The sequence below is a fragment of the Rattus norvegicus genome, chromosome 4 (genome assembly GCF_021556685.1).
Source record: "Rattus norvegicus strain SHRSP/BbbUtx chromosome 4, alternate assembly SHRSP_T2T, whole genome shotgun sequence".
Classification (NCBI taxonomy): Eukaryota; Metazoa; Chordata; class Mammalia; order Rodentia; family Muridae; genus Rattus; species Rattus norvegicus.
In genome coordinates this window covers 180,533,153-180,556,519 of record NC_141537.1, presented here as the reverse complement: position 1 = coordinate 180,556,519, position 23,367 = coordinate 180,533,153, and the positions used below count along the sequence as shown (strand labels likewise).

Sequence of the window (23,367 nt, the reverse complement as noted above, 5' to 3'; positions counted from 1 at the left end):
TACATACCACACACACACACACACACACACAGAGAGAGAGAGAGAGAGAGAGAGAGAGAGAGAGAGAGAGATTAATAAATTTTTAAATGACTCAAGATAGATCAAAGTTCTCAATGTCAGAATTCCATAGGAAAATGTAGTGGTAGCCCTTGAAGACACGCAGGATATACAGATAAGAAACTCACTCTCCATACAGTACTACAACAGCTTAGACGTAAAAGCCAGTATGACCAATGACAGCACAACAACTATTGCACATCCAGGGAAGCCATTGCTGGAGTGAAGAGACAGCCTGGAAGGAACACGGTAGAAAGCCCTTCCCAGCCATCAGCCGGAGAGCTAATGTCCAGGATACAGACAGAACTCAAGGACTTCCTTGTAAGACAAGAAACCAGCCAACCAGGGGACAAGCTGACTGGCTAACAAGGAGAAATGCAAATCAAAACTGCTCTGAAATTGCCTCACCACAGCCACAACGCCACCAGAAAGGAACTCAACAACTAATGCTAGTGAGACTCAAGAAAGGGGCCCTGTCCACTGCGGGTGGGGGTGTGAGCGAGTGCAGCTAGTGTGGAGGATAACCGAGAGGGGCTTCTGAAGCCTGCACCTGAAACTTCGACACGACGAGCCAGCCATGGTTCAGCAGTGTACACCGGAATCCAGTTGGCGTTCCGCAGAGATTGCAGTGCACCTGTGCCTACCGTGGCACCACCCACCATGGCTCAGCCACCAGCTCAGCCACTCAACAGCTGGAGAGCAGGTATAGAAAATGGTAGAGAAACCTGGCAGAGCATGACTCAGACATAAAGAAGAAGCAGATCATACATGCCATCTCAGGAAAATGGAAACAGTGTGAAGTCATCATGTTAAGTGAAGTAAGCCAGACTCAGCAAGACAATGACCACGTGTTTACCTACGTGTGGAGTCCATAAAAGATGCAAAATTACAAGTGGGGGTTTAGAGGAGAGGTGGGGGGGTAATAGGAGGGGAGACGTGGGTGAATGTGGTCAAAGAGCTTTACATGCATGGAGAACGTTATGACAAAGCCCATGTTTTACATGAATAATGCATGTTAATAAGAATCTGTGAGAAATGAAAACATTAAATGTAAGAGAACCTTGGAGGTTGAGCTGAGAGACCACAAGGTGTTTTTGTTTTACCTTGGTATATAACATTACACACACACATGTGCGCACGCGTGTGTATACATATATATACACAGACATATATATACGTGTATATATATGTATACACACACATATATATGTATATATATATGTCTGTGTATATATAAATATGCATAGATGCACATAAAATATGCATCTATGAGTGAAATTCCAGAGGATATGTGAACTCTGAGGAACCATGTGAAGCAGTACAGCCTCTCATGGCATTTACAAAGCAACAGAGTAGATAACATCCAGTCGCTGAGTGCCAGTCTGGGAAGCCTTAAAGCCATCACTTCAAGATGACACCCAGAGAATCTCTAGCTTTGATACCCAGGCACTAAAACCAGGGTTCATGGAGACACAACATCTTCAACCTGTCTGGGTGATGACGTTTTTAACCACACAATGATTTCTAAAAATAAAGTCTGATCCCACAGTAGTTACGTTAGTCACAGTTCAGACCGAGAGCTCTGTTGGAATTCATGGCTGTCTCTAGTGAGTGAGTCTATGCTGAACTTGAATATTTTGTTCAGGATACAAATATGAGGCCTGTTTCCAAGTGCGCATGGAAATTTAACCCAGGCAAGGAAGCCACCCCGCATCACCAATGAATACAAAGTTGAGATCCACTCTCAGGGCTGAAAAGGCGATGCCATCATCTTACCTTAGGTTTTTTGAGACAAGGTTTCACTGTGTAGCACTGGCTGTCCTAAAGCTCACTGTGTAGACCAGGCTGTCCTTAAACTCACTGTAGCCCTGGCTAGCCTTGGATTCACAGTCTTTTTGTCTCCTTCCCTCCACGCGTTTCCTTTCTCCCGAGTGTCACATGTATACACTGGACATCTGCTCTTTGACAGAAAGCTCTCAAGGAAGGATGCAATGCCATTGAAGAAAGAGGTGGGGTGGAATGAACCATTGGTACCCGTTCACTGTGCCGGCCTTTCTTAATGGAGGACCAGACCCAGCCAAAGTGGAGAGATGAGGGGAGCAGAACCCTAGAAAGGCAAAAGGACTGAAGCTTACCCCATTCTATATGGAGAAGCAGGGATTTGGGCTAGGTTTGCATTATATTTCACTGATGGCTGAGTGGTTTTTAGAATGCATTACACATGTTCCTGATTGATTCTAAATTAAATACAAAGTGTTCAGTTTCCACCTCTTGCTGTTCTATTGTGTGGAGTATGGGGATAAAAACAGTAGACATTGACAAACTGGAGATGCCAGATACGAAACAATGTAGCATCTACATTTATGTTTTAAAAACTCTTAACCACCAAGCAAACAGAGCTACCAGATGTAATTGGTGTGAGTCATTCTCTATTAGTAATTTGATTTTTTTTTTGTGTGTATGTCCCATCTCTCTAAAACAAATACACATTATTTCTAAAGGAGAAATAACAATTTATCAATTTGACTTAATAGATTATTAGCGTAATAACTCACCGGACATTTCCTTTTCCGGGAAAGTAAAGCACCGATTAGTTCTGGAATCTCTCAGAGAGAGAGAGAGAGAGAGAGAGAGAGAGAGAGAGAGAGAGAGAGAGAGAGAGAAACCCTTCCACAGGAAGTTTCTCCTACAGAGCTGGAGATGTGTATCCGACCTGAGTTCTTGGCCACCGCACTACAGCTCCCTCCCCAGTGAGTAAGGACTGCTGGGCTAGTGGGCAGAAGTAAAGAGAGCGGAGTAGAAGGATGTCTGAAAAGGACAAGAGGCGGGTGTTGTTCATCTTGCAATTATAAACATCACTATGATAGTTTGTCCATGCTTCCATTTCGGTTTCTTTTGTGCCGTACAGGGTCATGCACATGCATGTATGCGTGCACACATGTGCACGTGTACAGGGCAAACATCGCCTGAGTCTATGTCTGACCCACCCATGCTCCTTCCCAGTAGTTTCACACACTTGACTTCTTTTATAAATCTTGGTAGAATGTTATGTGTGGGGGTGTTTTGCCTGCCTGGCTGGCTGTGCACCATGTGCATGTCTGGTGCCCACAGAGGCCAGAAGAGGCATCCGATGCCCTGGAGCTGAAGTTACAGATGGCTGTGAGCTGCCGTGTGGCTTCTAGAAACTGAGCCCTGGTCTTCTGCAAGGGCAGCCAGTGCTCTTAATCACTGAGCCACCTCCCCAGCCCCGAGAACAGTTTTCTTAAGCAGCACTTAGTCTAAAGCATCCAGCTTGCCCCTCCCCCAACATCTGTGAAGGAAAAGAGCACACATACGCTGCTTTGGAATACTTTGGGGTTCTCACTGAACACACTCTGACCATCTGAGCCAGCCGTCTCCACTAGGGTGGAACCTGATCGCCCCAAATCGGATGTTTCTTTCCCTTTGCCAAACTGTAAAACGAACTTAAAGCTGATTTCATCTTTCCTTAAGGGCTTGTAGCCTCAACAAGCTTCTGTGTGTGACTGGAGGAGGAAAAGCACCCCCTCGAAAGCCAGGTTCTCTGAGAAACCAAGTATCCAGGCAGATAATGGTGGACAACGCCCACGGTCTGAGCAGGGGATGTCACCCACCCCTGGCTCTCATGCTGAAGGTCCCTCAGTGACCATGGGGGGCTAGGTGGTTTCTCGGACCCTTCTGAACATGGGGCCTAAATGAAGGAGGTGGAAGCACACTGGGGGGCATCTGTTGCCTTGGCGCTTCCTGTTCCCCTCTCATTTCCCGCTGGCTGGGCTGTGAGGTTTCCTCTGCAGTGTACTTCCACCGAGAACTGTTTTCTCACTGCCGGCCCAGGCACATGGACAAAGTAACATGGACCAGAAGCCCTGAAAGCGCTGCCAAGGTACATCCTCCAAGCGCTTCTCTCTAGTGTTTGCCACAGCAGCGTGCGGCTGGCAAAACCAACTAGGCGTTTTTAAGAATGATGCAGCCTTTTCTTCCGTACAAAAAGTACAGATTTAAAAAGATAAAAAGCCATTCTCTCCATAGATTAATGAACACACTGGCTCTGGCTCTTCACCTAAGAAGTCAGGCTTGTTACTGTTACTATGGCAACAGCTCCTGGGCCCCAACACTGGCGTTTCTCTGGCCTGGCTGCATGCACAAAAACAGAACGTGCCGTTGCTGCCTGTATTTAATTACTTTCCAGTCTATAATTTCAAGCTCTGGGGTGGATGTACACCTACTTAGGGAATCTATAAAAGGAACTAGACCTTGCCACCTGTGACCTGCTGACCTCAGAGCATCCGCAGGACCCGCATCTCTTCCCTTGATCCGTCGCCTTCTGTCTTCTATTTGTCTCCTGAAGTGGGAAATGCTGGGTTGTTGATGACACGTGGGTGAAGTTCATTCAGCAGTCAAGGAGAGTTCGCCGAGCGCTTCCTGGACATCCAGCGTCCATCTCCCTCTGTCCGGCCTGTTGTAGACCGCATTCCTGTGGGCGGAAAGCTCAAAAGTCAAACAAACAAAAGCCAAACCAAGGCAAGGCACCGGTGGTGGTAGGTGCTGTGCAAAGGGAAGCAAGGTAAGAGAGTTACAGAGAATTCTGCGGAAGAGGAGAAATAATGAATTCCATGTCAGTTTTTGGCTCCTCTGTCACATCCTCGGGGACATGTGTCTGGTGTCTTTCCGGCTCTCGGTTTTATTGCACTGTTGCAGTGCCTATTTTGATAATGAACCTATGCTCCTTTACTCCTGTGGCTCTGTTGTTTAACTTGAAATCCGGGACAGGGATGCATTCACCAAGCGTTTTATCATCCAGGATTATTTTGGATCTCCTAAGTCTTTTGTGTCCCCCATATCGAATTTGGAGAGTTTTTCAGTTTCTATGAAGAACTGCGTCGGAGTTTTGATAGGGACTGCGTTACTTCCGCTGTTAATCTGGCCAATCCATGAGCATGGTAGGTCTTTCTGCCTTCTTCTGGTCCTTAGTTTCTTTCTCCAGGATCCTAAGGGTTCCAGTGTACAAGTCCTTCACTCCACCGTTTAGATTTATTCCAGGATGTTTTGAGACTGTTAAACAGGTACCGTGTCCCCAGTTTATCTCTCTGTAGGTTTGCCCCTGGGATTCAGGGAGGCTGTTGATCTATGTGTGAACTCTGGATCCCCTGCCTGTCCGTCCGTCAGCCGTGGGCGTTGTCTGGAGTCTTAAGGCTTTGAAGGGGTGGAGTCGTACCATCTGCAGATGTGGGTGTGGTTACTTCTTCCTCTCTACGCTCACCCTCTCCTGCTGCCTTTTGAGAGCTAAGACTAGAAGCACAACATTGAGCGGAATGCAGCGTGGACAGCTTCGTTCTGCTCTTGACAGTAGGAACATGCTTGGCATTTTGTTCCATTTTACATGATAGTGACTACGGGTTTGTGTGTTGCCTTTACCATCTCTACATACTGTCCCCGTATCACCATATTCCTCAGGACTTGTAGCATTAAGAGATGTTGGATTTCACCAAAGGCCTTTTTTTTTGTTAACATCTGATCAGATGATCAAATGATTTCTGTGATTGCATTTACATACATTGAACCATCCCTGTATCTCTTGGATGAAGCCAACTTGATTTTGTTGGGTGGGTGACATTTTGGATATATCCTTGAATTTCATTTGCAAATATACTGAGAAATTTTGCATCTGTCTCCACCAGGGAGACTGGCCTATAATCTTCTCTTTTGGTTGGGCCTTTTCCTGGTTTTGGTTGGTGTCAGGGCAATCTCGGCTTTGTAAAAAGCTAACCGTCTGTGAATCCTGCAAGCCACAGTTACGACTGCCCTGGCAGGACACGCCCATCGGTGCAGTGGCAGTGTGAATATTATGGGGTGATCAGCTACTTTCCGATTGGATTTAAAAGTCACGCTACAAGACGGAAGCCATTTCTAATAATGGTAACTGGTGGCTGAATAGATCGTAAGCCCAAGGGGAGAACTTAGTGCTATTATTCTGCTGGATGGACGTAGGATTAAACTGGCCTCATGGTCCTCATGTTCATATCTGTAGATTAGTGTTTCCTTCAACCTCATGAAAGAGCCTTCCTTTTACAGTTAGGTGAGAATCAGTCCAGAGAGTCATAACCGGTCAGCGTACAGAGAATAATTAATAGGCTATGGAGTACTTACCTCAAAACGAGACACTTCCATCCTCCTCCCCCAGGACTAAGGGATCATGGCACGAGAGGGGCCCAGAGAGTTCAGTCAGGAGTAGTGGAAACCACAGCAAAACCTCATGTGCTGGACGCCACAGGGCGTTCTCACACATAAGCTCACAGAGGCTGGACTGCACGCACAAGACCTGCATAAGAACACAGCAGCCAGAACATCTGCATGGATGGGGAGGACAGGCTCTCAAGTCCTACTCATAGCCGGGGATCTATCGGCGGTTGAAGCCTGCTGGAAGAGAGAAAATAGGCTTCCTTCAGGGAGTGGTCCCTGAGGTGCTGCCACGCCCCAGCACGTGGTCCCGTACCCCTGTGCATGTACCAGCGGCACTAGTAGACTTTGGTGAGTTTTAAAGAAGGGTCCATGAAGCTGGAAGAGAAAAGTTGGGAGGGGATGGGTGGTGGGTTTGATCAAAACAATTATATGTGGGTATAAAATTTAGCTATAAAAAAACTTCAAGAAAATCCTAAGTGTTCAACCAGGCCCGGCTCAGCTCAGCTCAGCTCCTCTCCTCCCCACCCCTGCCCTCTCCTTCCCTGGCCTGCTCTCCACAAGCCTTTCTTACTTCTTTCCCTTTCCTTTCCTCTCCTCCTGTCTTAGTCAGGGTTTCTATTCCTGTACAAACACCATGACCAAGAAGCAAGTTGGGGAGGAAAGGGTTTATTCAGCTCACACTTCCACATTGCTGTTCATCACCAAAGGAAGTCAGGACTGGGACTCAGGCAGGTCAGGAAGCAGGAGCTGATGCGGAGGCCATGGAGGGGTGTTACTTACTGGCTTGCTCCCCCTGGCTTGCTCAGCTTGCTTTCCTATAGAAACCAGGACCACCAGCCCAGGGATGGCACCACCCACAATGGGCTGGGTCCTTCCTCTCTTGATCACTAATTGAGAAAATGCCTCACAGCTGGGTCTCACGAAGGCATTTCCACAACTGAGGCTCCTTTTCTGTGATAATTCCAGCTTGTGTCAAGTTGACACACAAAACCAGCCAGCACACCACCCTCCTCCTCTTTTTCAGAAAGGGTCTGTTTAACCCAGACTGGCCAGACAAATTACTATATTTCTTTTTTTTCTTTTCTTTTCTTTTCTTTTCTTTTCTTTTCTTTTTTTTTTTTTTTTTTTTTTTTTTTTTGGAGCTGAGGATCGAACCCAGGGCCTTGTGCTTGCTAGGCAAGTGCTTTACCACTGAGCTAAATCCCCAACCCCATTACTATATTTCTGATGACTTTGGACTCCTGAGCCCTTTGCTTTTGCCAACTGAATTCTGGGATTACAGATTGGTGCCACTAGCCCCGGTTCACATGGTGCTGGGTACTGAACCCAGGGTTGTGTCTTGCTTGACAAGCATTCACCAGCCAAGCTAAATCTCCAGACCTCATTCCTAAGAAAGAAAGAAAAAGAAAGAAAGGAAGGAAGGAAGGACTGAAGAAAGGCCTTCCACTTGAGCAGGAAGACGGCTCATGACCAAGTGACAGAAGTGGCAGGAGTCACTGATCCAGATCCAGAACCACACGTGCTGCCAATGTATGATGGTGCCAATCAGAGCTTGAGTGATTTTATACGTCTCTTACATTCTCAGAAATCTCTCAAGAACACTTATTGCTCTAAAAGCAATAGGCAGACAAACGTGCTTTGAGTGTTGTAGTGTGAGGTTTTAGCTATAAGCAGCTTTGATTCCCGGCAGGCCTCATGCTTCCAGCCTCAGATCCTCGAGTCTCTCACACTCACACACACACACACACACACACACACACACACACACACACACACACACACCGTCTCACTTTTGAAATGCCCTGGCTAGCTCAAGGCTGGGCAGTTCTAATCCCCCACTGGGCTATCATAGATTTCCCTCTGGTACTCTTAACACTCTCCAAGTCCATGATCTGTCTGTGTTGCCCGGTGCCTTCTGGGTGGCCCCCTAGTCTTTTGCTGCCCAAACGCTTCTGGGAAGCCCTTCAGGGGCTGTATTCCTTCTCACCTACATTTCAGATGATTTTCCTTCTGTGGCTCTAAATCTGATCCATCTCCCTTCAAATCATGTGGATCCTCCTCTCCCCAGCATCCTAGCGGACGCAAATGGAAGGATCCCACCCCCTCTCCCACCTCCAGCTTTGTCCAGCCATTGGTCACTGGCATCTTTATTGATTGATCAAAAACCCCTGAGCAGGACCCCTGAGCCCATGGGTCAGGCTCAGTCCTCTGCGTGGAGGTCTTACTGCTGAGGCCTGGTGGGAAGTCTCCTGAAGGGACCATAGGATCCAAGTTCCCCTCCTCTTTACACCAACTCTACTATGAGTCCCTCACCCAACTTCACTGCCGTAATCATGGGCCCAAAGCAGTGGGTCCCCGCAGACCATGGACTAAACCTTCAAAACTTGGAGTGAAGTAAGTGTCCCTCTTTATATCCTCATTGCCTCCTGTTTAAAACAGCAGTAGAGCGCCGACTGAGAGGAGGCTTACAGTCTCCCAGACCAGGTCCCGTCACGAGGCCGTGACCTCACTGTAATGCTGGTAAGGACACACAGATGTATGTCAGATGGTGGAGCATTCCAACAGCCCGGAGGAGGCTGGAGGTCTGCGATTTGTCTGCAGCAGAGGAATGTACGAAAGAGAGGCCCTGCTATGGGATTGAGAAGACTGGGCAAGGGCCTCCCAGGCCCGCCCTTCCCTGCCAAGACTGTCTTGGCAACAGACGCTGGGCTGCACACGCTCTGGACCACCCACCGTGGCAGCTCTGCTCGGTCCAGACTGTGCTTGGTCTTCACGGACTTGTAAAGAGCTTGGCACGCCTTGTCAGTTTCACTGGACCGAAAGTTGCTATTGGCATTGTATTTTTGTATCGCCTGAAGCAGCTGCAAAGGCTGCAGTAGAGCCCCCTTGCTGCTGGTGGTGGTGCCTCCTCCTCTGCCTCCTCCTCCTCTTCCCCTGTTGCCTCTGCTGGGCGCGTGCGTGCGTGCGTGCGTGCGTGCGTGCGTGCGTGCGTGTTACAGTTGTGATTGTAATTCAACGCCTTGCTTTATTTGAAGTTTTTATTTTGCACATGGCTCTAAGGTGCTTTAGAATGTTGTAAGATGCCGGTTTTAAAAATTGCTTCAGTTAAATGAAGCATAGAACATTCAGTCCAGAGAAGTACAGATTCGTAGTTTTAATTTCTAAGGGCTCCTTAGTGCTCCTGTAACGTTTTAAATTTTACTACAGTTTTTGTTTGTTTGTTTCATTTAGTTTTAAGTATTTGTTGGTCTTAAGCTACTAATCCTTATTGTTTTTAAACTAATTTATATGTAGCTGGAAATTTGTTGTCTTAAGGAACCAAGGACCTCATCATGATGAACAAATGACAAAAATGAGACCGCTGCCCATTCTGGTGAAACAGAAAACAGCAGCAAAACAAAACACACAGAGGACGAGCCAGTTCAGATCCCGCCCCTTGGTCATGCTGACCCCGCCCCCTTGACCTGCTGACACCTCCCTCTTGACCTGCTGGCCCCTCCCCCGATCAGGCTGACCGCTCCCCTGACCAGATAGCTCTCTGCTCAGGTCCTCCATGCCCTTCATTCTTCTCTTTGTTCCCAAGTGTTTGGTCTCTTCCTGTTCAGAATGTCCTGGCCATCAGCACGGAGCCGGAGTCCTGGGGGTAGGAACACCTAGTTAGCCCGTTTCTCCAGACAACACAGCGTGTACCAGGCCCCCAGCAGTGTGCCGGCAGATTGTGGCTCATGCCCTTAGGGACAGAGCTGGGTGTGCTCAGAGGGATGATGTGTCTTCTCTCAAGAATGACTCTGAAGTCCAAGAGCTGAGACTGCAGGTGTGAGTCACCTGCTTAGAAACTTGTTTCTTCTCTCTCTCCCTTGCCAGGTTTGTCCACTAATCCTTTGAAGAACAGAAAGGATCTCGGGGTTCTCTCTGCAATGCGGGAACTGTGAATTGCGGTTGTCCTGATTCAACACTCTCCTGTCTCTTTCTTTTGGCTTCTTTGGTTTCTTTTTAATTTCCAGCTCTTTTTGTCCTGTGTTTGGTTTCCTTAGGGTCCTTTCCTGAGATACTGTTTATTCTGCAGAGAGTGTGGTCCTGTCCAGAAGCACTTGTCTGTCTCCAGCACTTTTCTGTGGATGTGACTTTATCCAGGTCGTCGTGACACAATGCCTCCTGCCTTACTTGTTCCCTTCCGTTCTTACCTGTAGTTCTATTTGGTTAGATATCAGCAATAAAGTCCTGTTGGCCGCACACGTGAAAACCTGCAGTGGTGGGCTTCTCCCCATCCAAAGGACTGAAATACCACCTCCCCCAGATCTCTCTAGTGATGGAAAGGGACACTCTCCCATGGGGTCCTCCCCCATTGTCCCCCGAGAGACTGCCATACAGGTCAGCCTGGCTTTAATCTCAAACCCAGAGGCAGCAGAGTCTAGGCATGACCCAGGAAAGAGGTTAGTAGAGTTTGGGGAGCATACATTCGATTTGGTAAAGCCCTAACCTTACTGTCTAGTTTCCTCTCTCTCAGTTTTAGGATTTCAAAAGTGGTTACTTTATAAAAACAAAACAACAACAACAAAACAAACAACCAGTGCTCCCCAGGAGCGTCTTCCATTTGGGGAGAGGGGTATAATGGACAGAGAAGGGGTCGTGTGATCAGTGCTACTGACTGAACCTGTGTGCAGAGCCATCAGAATGAGCTCTTCCTGTTCATCAAGGGCTGCCTCCCATGGGGCGTCTGAACTTCCAGGGCTCCACCAGGCCATTTTGGGAAGGCAGACAACCCAGGCGGAGCTGTCCTTGGCCCACACAGGTGCCAGACATGGACTAAGGTTAGTGTATCTGAAGGTAGCAAGATAGCAATGCTGGGAAAAAGGAACAGGGGAGGTCTGTTTCAGATGCCCTGGGCCCGTGGTAAGGGGTGGCTTTTCTGGGAGCTCTGTGTTTAAGGTATGGGTACTGCCGTGGCCAGCCTCCTGGAGAGTGGGGATTGGGATCTGTTTAAACCTTACTGGGTAGGACTGGGACAGGGAGAGAGAGGGGGAGGGGAAAGTGTGAGGTATCCAGAGTAGCATCCAGCAGAAGGTTAGTTAAGAAAAACCTTTTCCTTCTGCACCAGAGAGCTTTGGGTGGGTTCTAAGGAAAGGAATGTGAAATACAATGTTTCAGTTAGTTCTGGGCTGCGCTTCCTGAGCAGGTGTCAGGCAGGGAGGCATGCTAGCTAGCTAATTCAAAGCCAGCCCCAGTGTGGGCTACAGTGGAAACACAGGCGGGACCCGCTCAGCCTGCTCTGCAGGGACCACTGCCCAGGCGATGAACTGGGCCCCACTGTTGTTCTTTCTGCTTTGGTTCCGTCCCCCCAGGCCCTCAGAGTCACCATGAAAGGTGACCTCAGTCCCAGGTGTCATAGCCTCTCAACTGGTCTGACCTCTCCCACACCTGCCTGGCCCTGAGCTAAGGACGTTTCCCATAGCCGTGCCCAGCTGTGCTCTGGGTACACAGGTCTGGCCGGGTGTTTGCCTGTGGGCTGTTGTCCTCCGTGACCCACACCAGCCTGGGAACATGACGTTAGGCAGAAACTATTTGCCTTCTTCCTGCCCTGCATTCCTGACCTGGCACCTTCTGCAGCCACAGACAAGTTTCTCCTGAAGGTTTACCCAGAGATACCAGCAGGCCCGGTGGGAGAGCTGCAGTGGGGAATACAGGATGGTCTGGTTGTCATGCTCTGCCTGACCCACTCACTGCCTCTCTATGCCTCTCAAAGCAGACAGAGAGAAGCTATGGGGTTGTTTCTCTCCTTCTCTTCCTGCAAGCCTCTGCAAATGTTTGGATTACTCTTGCAGATAGGAAAGGGAGATGCTGAGGGCTGGGACTGTGCAGTCCTGTGCTGTCCCAGCCCCTTCTGTGTGATGATGCTATGCCTCAAGCGTCTGCTGAACATATTACTTCTCTAAAGTATTTCTCACCTCTGTGGACCAAATTGTGACTGTCTCCTCCAATGTCTCACGTATCAAGCCCTTTAACCCCAGAGCTGTATGTAAAGCTAGGACCTCAAACAAAGACAAACGAGGTAGGAATTCAGAAATGGAAGGCACGCCTTTGATGGTTTCTGCTCATTTTGAAGTAGGAAGATCCACTCCTAACAGGGATCTTTGAGACAGGAAGACACACCTTTAATCCTGGCCATACCTCCTGCTGAAGCTCGTGTAAGGACGTGGAAAAAGGAAGCCTGTGCTCCCTGCGTGCTTGCTCTCTCCTTGCTAGAAAGTCCAATTCCTCCCCTGGCATTAGAGCCTACGTCTATGGGATTCCAGTGTAAACTGAAGACCAGCTGAGACATCCAGCTTCCGGGACTGAGCAACCACTGGATTCTTGGACCTTGCATTCATGACCATCCATTGTTGGATTAGCTGTACTACAGCCTATACACAGGCGTGTGCACACACATACACACACAAGCACATACACACGTACACACATATACACACATGCACACACCACACACACATACATATACATCCCCATACATATATATACATACATGCACACACACCACACATACACACACATACACGTATACACGCATGTACACACATACAGACACACATATATATATACATACATATATATATGTATATATATATGAGAGAGAGACAGACACAGAGAGAGAGAGAGAGAGAGAGAGAGAGAGAGAGAGAGAGAGCGCTGTAGGTTCTGTTACCCTAGAGGACCCTGACCAGTACACCTTATCAGGTGTGGAAGAGTCTTCAGAGATTTGAGCTTTCCGTGGAGGGATCATATAAGAAACAACAAAGATGGCTGCTTGCAAGCCAGGAGAGATGCTTTGCCTGAAACCACCTCCTGCCACCTTGACCTTGGACTCCTAGTCTGAAACTATGAGGAAATGATTCTCTGCTGTTCAAGCCACCAGAGCGTGGCACTCAGTTACGGTAGCTCACATGAACTCACACCTCAGCTGCCAGTTTGGTGGGCTTGCTGGGTCTGCCTCATGGGCTTGTTCAGCTTGGCGCTTCGCCTGTAATCATTGAGCGTGCAGATAATGTGGCCCACAAGCTGCCTTTCCTCAGAGGTCAGGCACCTCACTGCCTGGAATGTGGCCCCCTGGAGCGTTGGGTCTCCTTAGGGTCTGGGATTGATTCCACCTTGACGAGCACACAGCATTTTGAGCTGTGTTTGTGGGGGTCAACTTCAAAAACACCGCTCTTGTGTTAGAAGGGAATAAGCAACAGTTTGTTCTGGAGCCTTCTTCAATGACTGTGGCCCGAGAATACAAGTCTGGGTCACCCCAAATTCCATGTCCCAACATGGAAGCAGGTTCATGAGGTTTTATAGTTTTACAAAACAAAGAATGTCATAAATGAGGGGGAATGTAAAGTACCTGGGTGGGTAAAGCAACTTGGAAGAAACATGGAAGAAACTTTCTGTGTAGGCCTCAGACTGTCTGACGACCTTCTTAGCTTCGGGTTGGTTAAAGCCAGTAGTCTGCTAGGTTAATAGATTCGCAAAGCTTGTATCTGCCCCTCCCAGGATGTTAGTCCTGACACAGAGTGAGCAAAGCACAGCTGTTTAGGGCGCTGCTCCCAGAGATGTGGTTTGATGTAGCGTGAGGTGAGGCACAGCTCTGGGCCTGCAGGATTCCAGCCTCTGTCTACCACTGAGCTTTAACTGGTCAGTCAGTCTTTGTGGAGCAGCTTTCCTCTGGGAATTCTCCTTCACATGGGCTGTTGGACGCTATGGGAGGCTGGGAGGCCAGAGCCATAGCCGAGCAGCACAGTTGGACTGGATTGGTTATATTTTTTTAAAAAAGACAAGAGTGGAGAAATTGAGTGGGAAGAGTTGGGAGAGAAGATTAAGGTCAATATATTTAAACATGTAAAAGGAAAACTTGTTCGTTTGGTTGATTCTACTGCACCCAGGGCCTCTCTTAGACGAGGCAAGCACTCCCCCCCCCCCCCCCCGAGCTCCATCCCCAACCCTCTGCTCACACAGGGCCTCACAAAGCTGCCTCTGTTGGCCTTAAACTCACCTCCATAGTCGAAGGCCTTGAGCTCCCGGTTCTCCTGGAATCACAGAAGTAGCCAGGATTCAAAATCTGTACCTCCAGGCCTAGCCAGAACTGGACATAACAACTCAACAGCCTCCAGCGTTGTCCAGCTGCAGCTCAGTTAGTGGCACAAAACGGATGGAGAGAGCAAGGCTCTTAACGCAGATGGCAGCCTCTGCCCTCACCACCCTCCTTATGGTGCTTCGGGGAGCTCAGCTGCTGTGGCCTAGTCCACTGTATCTCCAGTGTCTGTGCACTAATCCCTCTGTAGAGAAACGGACTCAGGGCCTGTCACATTCTATAGAGTGACATACTCACAGACAGACAATTTAGAGACAAAACAAAAGGACTGGTTTACAGGCTTCTCTGAAATGGAGATATCGAAGTCTCTGACCGTAGGCACCAACAATCATTTACGTAAATTACCTTCTAAATGGCCCAGCACAACTTCTCCATCTTCTTCACCTTTTCATCCTCTCACCCTGGCGCATCTGCCCTCTCGGCAGGGCCCTGGGGCTTCTCCGGGTGCTTTACCTTCCACCCTTGATGAGCACCACACACCCAATTCCAGAGAAAACCTTGTGCCAGTTAGACACGCTCTAAAGGTCTAGTCAAAGCAGTAAAACCAGCCGTGTGTCTTGACCTCCAATCTCCTTATCACAACTCATCCCCCTGAACCTTAACAGCTCGCACAGACGTCTAGGTCCTTCCGGAGGACAGGCGCCACAGTCTGGAATGCTATCCTTCCTGCAGGGTGAATTGCTGGCAAGTGAGGTGTCCTCATCCCCAGCGGGTGACAGGAGAGCCTTCTGTGGCTGAGGAGTCCAGCATGTCAGATCCAGGGCCTTCAAAGCAAGGAGGCAGAAGCAACTCAGGCCATAGGATTTGAGCACACACCGTCTTATGTTTTTACCATCAGTAAAATTGCATTTCTGGGCCTAGAGCATGGCTCTGTGATGAGGGCCACTTAGTGCTCTTGCAGAGAACCACAGTTCAGTTCCCTGCGCTCACTCATCTGACAGCTCACAATCTCCTGCAGCTTCAGCTTCAGGGGACCAGGCATGTGACCGACACACAGACACAGACACAGACACAGACACACACAAACACATACACACACATACCACACACACATAGAGACACACACACACAATACACACAGAACACACACACACACCACACACACCACACCACACACATTTGCTAAAATCTGTGGCAGTGACCAGCGGGTGGATTGTTGGCTTTAAAGAGGTTCAGCTTGCAGTCTGCACAGAATAACTTAGGCAGGGCCAGCAGTGGACATCCTCTGATACGCCCTTTGCTCTCATGCTGGACATCACAGTGTAAGTTATAGGACCTTATTTAATTAAGAAATCAGTGCAAGATTTACAAAGACACCACACAAGAACCACACGGGGAGCGGGGCTATGCCTTCTCTGTTATCGTTACTGTGGATTGGATTTCCTTTTCCCTCCAAACACACAGTTGATTCCTTGGCTAATTAAAAATGTGTAAGCACCTTATGGCTTAAGAATAACTACCCATGAAAAGACGCCTAGTGCAGCTAAAACAGCTTCTCCAGTCGTAGAATCTGAAAGCGAAGAGAGGCAAGGAACCTAAGAAGGAAATTTATCACTGCCCTTGTAAGTCGGACAAGCAAAGGAAAGCCCAAAACAGATGAAGTGATTTCCTGCTGCCAGTGAGTGGCCAAGCAAGGAACAGGAAACAGCCTCGGAGAGACGGACTCAGGGAAGAGGGCAGAGACACATCTTGTGACGAGTCATGAAGAGTTAAAGAGTTACCTTACCTAGGACACAACAGCACAGAAGGAAACGAATGACCTGGAGAACTTTAAACTCACCAAGTTGATTTTCGTTAATTTTTTATTTATTTGTGTGCATGACCTGTGTATACTACATTGTATATGGGCGCCCATGGAGGCCAGGAGAGGTTGTTGGATCGCTAGGGACTGGAATTCCAGGCAGTTTCTAGCTGCCTAACGTGTGCTAGGAACTGAACTCCTGTCCCCTGGAAGGACAGCAAGTGCTCCAGACCACAGACCAGCTCCCCTGTGCCATCATTAGTCCGTCTGCACATAGCAACCTTACGGCTTACTTCGATGAATAGATTTTGCCCATGTCATGTTTTGTGCTCCCAAGTGGGTTTGGTCAATTAATTCTTTGCATCTGGGGTTTTACCAATCAAGGATCTGATTAGTTACAGCGACAGAAAAAGAAGTGTATGACCCAAGCTTGATAGATTAAAATGTTTAACAAGCGTTGGTCTTTTATTGATAAGTAGAATCATAGCCACATGCGAAATGAGGCCATGCTAAGGTGGACTTGGTTCTGCTGGTTACGATCGGCACAGACTTCATCTTAACAGATCATCTGAGAGAATCCTGCACTTACTTTCGATGATCGGTATACTTCTAACAAAACGTACGGACCCTTCAGTTCTGACTTTTCGCTAATATGAACATGAATTGTGGCATACAGCTGCTTATACAGTACAGCGCTCAGAGGACCGCACCACGATGTTTTCCGTCTTTGAAATGCAATGTCCTCTGTTTGCCTATCTTCAGTCTGGTTTTTTTCCTCTTGTAATAGTGAATGCCAGGGAACACTGAAACAGACTTGCCCACACCAGACACATGCTCTGCAGACCCAGCAGCACTCCAGGGGACTCGAAAAGAGGCCTCAGGGCTGGGTTGGCTCATCAAGAGGAAAGCAGGGAGCCTTTGAAAGGGAGACTGGATGCTCTGTGTCCAGATGACTCTGGAAAGACGGGACAATCAAAGGACACATCACAAGCAGCCTGAGCCACGAGAGGCTGTGGGGAGGGAGGCACACCGGCTTTGCCGTCTATGATCTCTGCACAGCAGCCTCGTGCTTCTGAACAGGGGGAGGTCTGTCCACCTAAACCATCATGACTCTCCCCATCTAGTACGTAAGAAGTGTGGGTGTGCAGCATGCCGGGACCACAAAGATCACAGAACGAAGTTACTGTAGAAGGGCAACCTACTGGAGGGCCAGGGAGGCTCCATATATGGAAAAGCCATGAGGCAGACACAGGGGAAGATACTCCATGCACGACCTCTCCCATCAGTTACATGTAGATATGTAAAAGTGAGCACAGGAACCCTCAGAGGCCAGAAGTGTCCAGTTGCTCTGGACTGATTTGAGCTGCTGGATGTGGATGGGATAGGAACTGAACTCAGACCCTCTGAAAGAGCAGTTAGTGTTCTTGACCAGCAAGCCATCTCTGGCCCGAATGTATACTGCTTCAGTACATCAGATCCTGGAAACATACACACCATTGAATTTCAGTCATTGAGAGACCACATGGTGAACAGTGTGGGCCTCCATTGAAAAACTACTTTTGTTTATCCTTTACCTTGTCCTGAAGGAAATACCCTCGAGTTTTGATGGAACTGAATTCACATGGTGTGCCATGAACTTACCCAGAAAGATTTGAAAAGGTGGTTTAAACCTTTTGTAGATCAATTTATTGGGGTTTTAGAAAAGGGTCAAGAAGTTGGGATGTACACATCCCGGGTGAAAATATCCTCGTGTAATATACTGCCATGTATAAATAGACCATGGGCTAATTAATACTCACATCTCATTTATTAAGGGACACAAAACCAAACTTCCTAGCACTCGGGATGCATGCTGACAACTGAACCTTTCACGGACCACATCAGGGCATTAAGGAGTAAGCCAGCCTCTTTGAGGAGTGGGTGTTTGAGTTGATATCAGTATACACCGGCCGCTTGCTGGAAGCCGTTATTTAAACGTTGCGATCTGCATCTGTGTAATTAGGCTTCCAAACGATGTTATCTGTCATTAACTGGCCTTGGCCTCACAAAGCAGCCGAATGGCTGAAAAGAAGGTTGACAAAGGGACAGAGGATGGGCAGTGGTCCACAGCAGAGAGAGGAACAAGATAATTACCTGTAAACGCTGTTCCTGTAGATGAGCTCCTCCTCAGCCGCATCTGTGAGACCGAGACAATGATGATCTAATTAGGTATGGCAAGCAGTGGAGATTCGAAGGATCAAAGGACTATTTCAGACGTGGGCTTTGATCACTGCCATTGGTGAGCCGCAAGCATCACTGGGTGTTGGTGTGTTAGCCGACATTAATGCACATTGCCTTAGAAGACAGATGCCCACATCAGGGGCCACGGTTAAAGCTGCTCACGATAGTGATACGTAATTATTAAAAATACTAAGAAGGCCTCTTTAGAGAAATGCACGGTACAAAGTGGCAGAGACATGTTTAGGGTCACCTAGGAAATCGTTTGAAATACTTCCCTAATTGCAAACCCAAATTCATTTAACGATTGTTTAAGTAAACTTCAAATTACATTGTAATATCATATAACTCAGAGGTATAGTCATTTGGGGTGTTAGCATGCTAATAATGATGATAGGAAGATACCAAAAGTCTCTGTCTTCAAAGATTAAACCGTTAGGTTGTTGTAAGAGCAGAAGACTGTTTACATACAGTAAGAACACCAGCGCTCATAGCACACAACAGTCGCCAATCCGAGCTCAGCGTGGCATGACATCTTTGCCATATCAAATGTGCACACGTGCTCAGCACCGCAGCCACAGTGCAGGGGTGTGCCCGGCCCAGGCGAACACCATCAGACATACTTCAGGCTTGCAACATGGCCGATTCCGAGTTAACTCTTGGCCCCTGTGTGTTCTCAATCTCTTACGGCTGCCAGGCTTTTCCCACAGCTACGCAGTCAGTCACACAACTTCGTATGAGGTCCCAAACCATCGTGGAAGAGAGGGTCTTAGAGAAGCTTCTGGGTTATTTGAATCAGAACATTTAAAAAACTAAACCGCAAGAAAAGGAACTAACTCAGGAAGAAAGAGTAAGGTCGCGATGCAAACACTCTGGGAAGAAAGGTTTGGGGACACGACTCATTCGCAGTTGACTGTGCTGTGCTGCAGGAGGAGCCTACCTCCCCACTGCACAGTCTTCCAGGGCACCAAGAAACCGTGCTTGGAGACACTTTGCAAATTGTCTTGCCTCCTGTGCCGTTAAGACTGACCCCTCGCTAAAATGTGCTCAAGTTTTTCACTTTACATACTCTCAGTCTGCTTTCTCTCCTTTTTTTTTTTTAAGGAATTACTTATTTTGTGTATGAGTACACAGTAGCTGTCTTCAGACGCACCAGCATAGAGCATTGGATCCCATTACAGACACCGTGTGTTTGCTGGGAATTGAAGTCAGGACCTCTGGAAGAGCAGTCAGTGCTCTTAACTTCTGAGCCATCTCTCCAGCCTTTGCTTTTTCACCTTTGATAGTCACAGCCAGGGTGTAGTAAATGACAACTCTGGAAGGTTAGGGATTAGAACTACCTACCTGACGGTCCTGTGAGACTGGGGCATGGAGGGTAAGAGAGTAGATGGCCTCAGAACTCACTTATAGGCACCATGTAGCGCGTGAACAGTGCTCTTGCTGGGTGGTACAGGTGTGCGATGTCCACCAGACATCACCCTGACCTTCGCCACCTCTCCTTCTGGAGTCACAGTTTTGTCTAGTTACTGGGAATGTGTCATTAAACCAACCATCAGGTCTCTGACTCCGTCGTCCAATTCGGAGATTTGTAGACGTAAGACAGGAAGAAGCCCATCGCTGGCCCTCAACCAGGAAGGCCTGGTTGGGAAAATTCTTTGTCCTTCAACATCTACGTTAAAACTTTCCACGGTGGACAGAGAACTCCCCGAAGCACTGAGGATTGGCTTCTTAGTTAGCAGTGATTAATATTTACTGATGATCTATTATTCACGGGTAATTTACATACATTTTAATGTGCAACCCCATGGAACGGGCGCTGTCTCCAGCTGGAGCAGAGGGTCCAGGATGCACCATAGTAAAGACAGTCAGGAAGACGCTCTCCCTGTGGGAAGCAGGCTGCTCCATTAGAGCACATAATTGTACTCTATTAGCAAGCAAGCACTTTGATCTGTTTGAAGAGCACAGAAAGCATCCGGGCATTCAGAGTGGAAGGTGTCATACGGTACTAATGGGGGCTGCCGCCGACTCTTCCTGTCTGCTCCCCTCCCCCGCAGTAATGCCTGTGTTTACTGAAATCGCCTGTGCACGTTGTTGTCACACTTGCATGTCCTCAGCTTCCCCACCCTTGCTTCTGTTTTCACCTGGCCTAAATACAGGACTGAAACCATGTACTTGAAAACACACTGAGTTCTTTGTCCTTACCCAGCTAGTTCCCAACCATTTGAGCTACAAGCACCTCTATGCCTGTACTCCGTGTCACTATAGGGACCACGACACTGAGGATGACGGTACGACAGTGCCTGGAGCAGTGGTGGCAGTGGCTGAATCATTGAGTACCAACATGTACACACACACACACACACACACGCACACGCACAGACACACACACATACCACACACGTGCACAAATACACGTGCACAGACATGTACACACATGAGCACACACAGACATGTACACATAGACACGCATGTATGCACATCCCACACACATGCACAAATGCTCACACATGTACATAAATGCATACACACTCACACATGCACACACACAAACCAGGCTCATTGTTCTTATTCTCCTGTGTGTGTGTTGGGGGGGGGGGAACTGAGGGAGGGGACAGCATCGCATCTCTCTTTGATTGACACCAGGCTCATAAGTTCTTTTAAGAAGGCATACAGTGCTGCAGGCTTCAGTAAGACATCATCAGACACATACACCATTGTATTTTGTTCCCATTCATCCCGTGCCAGTTTCCCTTCCCTCTCTCTTCCTTCTCTCCCGGATCTGTAAAGGGCTTAAAACAACTTCAGCACAAAGAAAACAGATCATCCAGGCAACAAACGGTCTAATAAGCGGAAGGGACTGTTCTCAAAAGAAGAGCAGACAGCCAGTAAATGCTTGGATTAAGTGCTCAGCACCCTTGGCCATCAGAGGAATCAAAATTAAAACTGAGAATCCATAAAGAAAGCGATTGGCAGCCAGTGCTGATGACCAGGAAGTAGCATCCTCTCGGCACGGGACACTCAGTGGGGGCTGAGGGGCGGGGTCTCTTTGGCTCACCTTTCTTGTCATGAGACCTCAATCCTAGGAACAGTGTGGGAAGAAGCTGAAGAAGACACAATCGCTTTAGTGACATCCTACGGGTGTGGAGCTGGGTGGAGGGAGGAGCTGAGGACACCTCAATTACACCTGCCTGGAGTTTCTACAAGGATCCGAGAGGGAATGAGGAGACACCAGTGCTATGCTCCACCCCGCCCCGCCCCGCCCCGCCCAGCCACGCCTCCTCAGGGGGCTGGAAAAAGGAAGAACTTGTAGCTCTATGGTGCTGAAAGGTGCTGAAAGCGAGTAGTGGTTCAGAAGCCAGAGCACCGGTGCTCTTAGAGTGGATTTTCTAACTGACATGTCCCTCTGTGACGATCCTGAGATCGTCCTTCCGCAGTCCCTATTAATTGCGGCTGATTTCTGGCGAGAGAGCTGACCACGCTCCTCCTCTCCTGGGGCAGGCATCAGCACTTGTTATGTTTATGTACATGAGTGTAAACGTGTTTGGATTTTTAGGACATAAATTTGTACAGTCCAAGCTGGTCTGAGACTTGCTCTGTATCTGAAGTTGTCCTTTAACTCTGAGCTCCCTGCTGCTAACTCCCAAGTATTGAGAACACTGTCAGGTGCCACCATGCTTTGTTGCTCCCCCAGTGGTGAATTTATTGCAAACTGCTACAGACTTGGTGCCTTGAAATATGCAAATTCATTTTGCTTTTATTTATTTGGGAGACAATATCCTTTTCAGTCTCACCATGTGTGGGGGTTTGAATGAGGATGGACACCGGAGGCTCAGGAATTGACTGAGTACTCAGTCCCCAGTGGGTGGAACTGTTTGGGAAGGATTAGGAGGTGTGGCCTTGTTGGAGGAGGTGGGGCCTCATTGGAGGAGGTGTGGCCTTGTTGGAGGAGGCGTGACACTTGGGGTGGACTTCGAGTTTTAAAAAAGCCAACACCATTTCCAGTGAGCTCTTTCTACATAAGCTACCTTGATCCTGGTGTTTAGCACAATAACAGAAAGGAAAGTCACCAGGAAGGACCCTTTCAGATACAGAGAAAGCCTGTCCTTGCCCTGGCCTGCTGTGGAGGCCATTGCTGTTCCTAACTGCAGGCTCCACTGTGCAGGCCTTCGTTTTGTTGTTGATTCCCTTTCTGTCTCTGACACTCCTGCATGCCTTGATGTCACACACTCCGCACCTGTGCCATCTAGGGCACTCTTCTGTATCAGACTGTGTCACACACCCCGCACCTGTGCCATCTAGGGCACTCTTCTGTATCAGACTGTGTCACACACCCCGCACCTGTGCCATCTAGGGCACTCTTCTGTATCAGACTGTGTCACACACCCTGCACCTGTGCCATCTAGGGCACTCTTCTGTATCAGACTGTGTCACACACTCCGCACCTGTGCCATCTAGGGCACTCTTCTGTATCAGACTGTGTCACACACCCCGCACCTGTGCCATCTAGGGCAATCTCCCCCATCAGACTGCTTAACTTGATCACATCTGTAATTTCTCCCTAGGAACATATGAAGATCAATTTTTTCCAGATCTAAGGCCTAGTGAGTAAATAAAAGGGTGAGAACTAGAGTGGGGTGGTTTTAATGTCTGAGAGGAGCTAGTCTAACAGATGGGAGGGAGTATAGCTGGGAGTGGTGACTGAGGGCGAGGTCTCCAGAGTCCCGTTTTGCAATGTATAGTATAAATGACTAAGTGAAACATGATATTCATGCTATTTGTGGCCCTTAAATATAAATGTAGGTTAAAATGGTAGCTATAAGAACACAATGCCTTTATCAAGAATATTTGGTCAACTTAGAGTTAAAATAGGCAATTTGGTCATTGCGTTAATGTTTTAAACTTTAATACCTTGGTCTGTAAAAGGAAAAGAATTTGTTACAAGCAAGACGCTTTTCCTAAGCTCATTTAATTCACGACCATGAGTATATGCAGTAAAGCACTCTTGGGAGAGTCATGAATAATGTTCTCT

At 48.1% G+C, this 23,367-nt stretch overlaps 1 protein-coding gene and 1 long non-coding RNA gene across 21 annotated transcripts in view; one reads left to right on the top strand and one right to left on the bottom strand.

The window, feature by feature from the left end:
• Positions 1-23,367, top strand: part of Lmntd1 (lamin tail domain containing 1) — a 233,736-nt gene that overhangs the window by 128,379 nt on the left and 81,990 nt on the right. For 2 of the 17 annotated variants that reach the window (XM_087658991.1, XM_087658993.1), the window contains exon 1: positions 4,183-4,639. The exons of 11 other annotated variants lie outside the window; for them this stretch is intronic. The gene's annotated coding sequence lies outside the window, so the exon portion shown is untranslated. Of the gene's footprint in view, positions 1-3,426; positions 4,640-23,367 lie in introns of those variants that run through there. 4 more of the 17 variants (XM_087658987.1, XM_087658988.1, XM_087658992.1 and 1 more) reach the window with 4 other exon arrangements.
• LOC148006354 (uncharacterized) overlaps positions 1-23,367 on the bottom strand; it is a 42,922-nt gene that overhangs the window by 8,840 nt on the left and 10,715 nt on the right. The window contains exons 1-4 of one of the 4 annotated variants that reach the window (XR_015686256.1): positions 14,726-14,895; positions 14,282-14,315; positions 6,223-6,492; positions 4,352-4,549 (exon numbers count right to left, since the gene is read on the bottom strand). This is a non-coding gene — a long non-coding RNA (uncharacterized LOC148006354). Of the gene's footprint in view, positions 1-4,351; positions 4,550-6,222; positions 6,493-8,988; positions 9,224-14,281; positions 14,316-14,725; positions 14,896-18,254; positions 18,298-23,367 lie in introns of those variants that run through there. The other 3 variants (XR_015686257.1, XR_015686255.1, XR_015686258.1) reach the window with 3 other exon arrangements.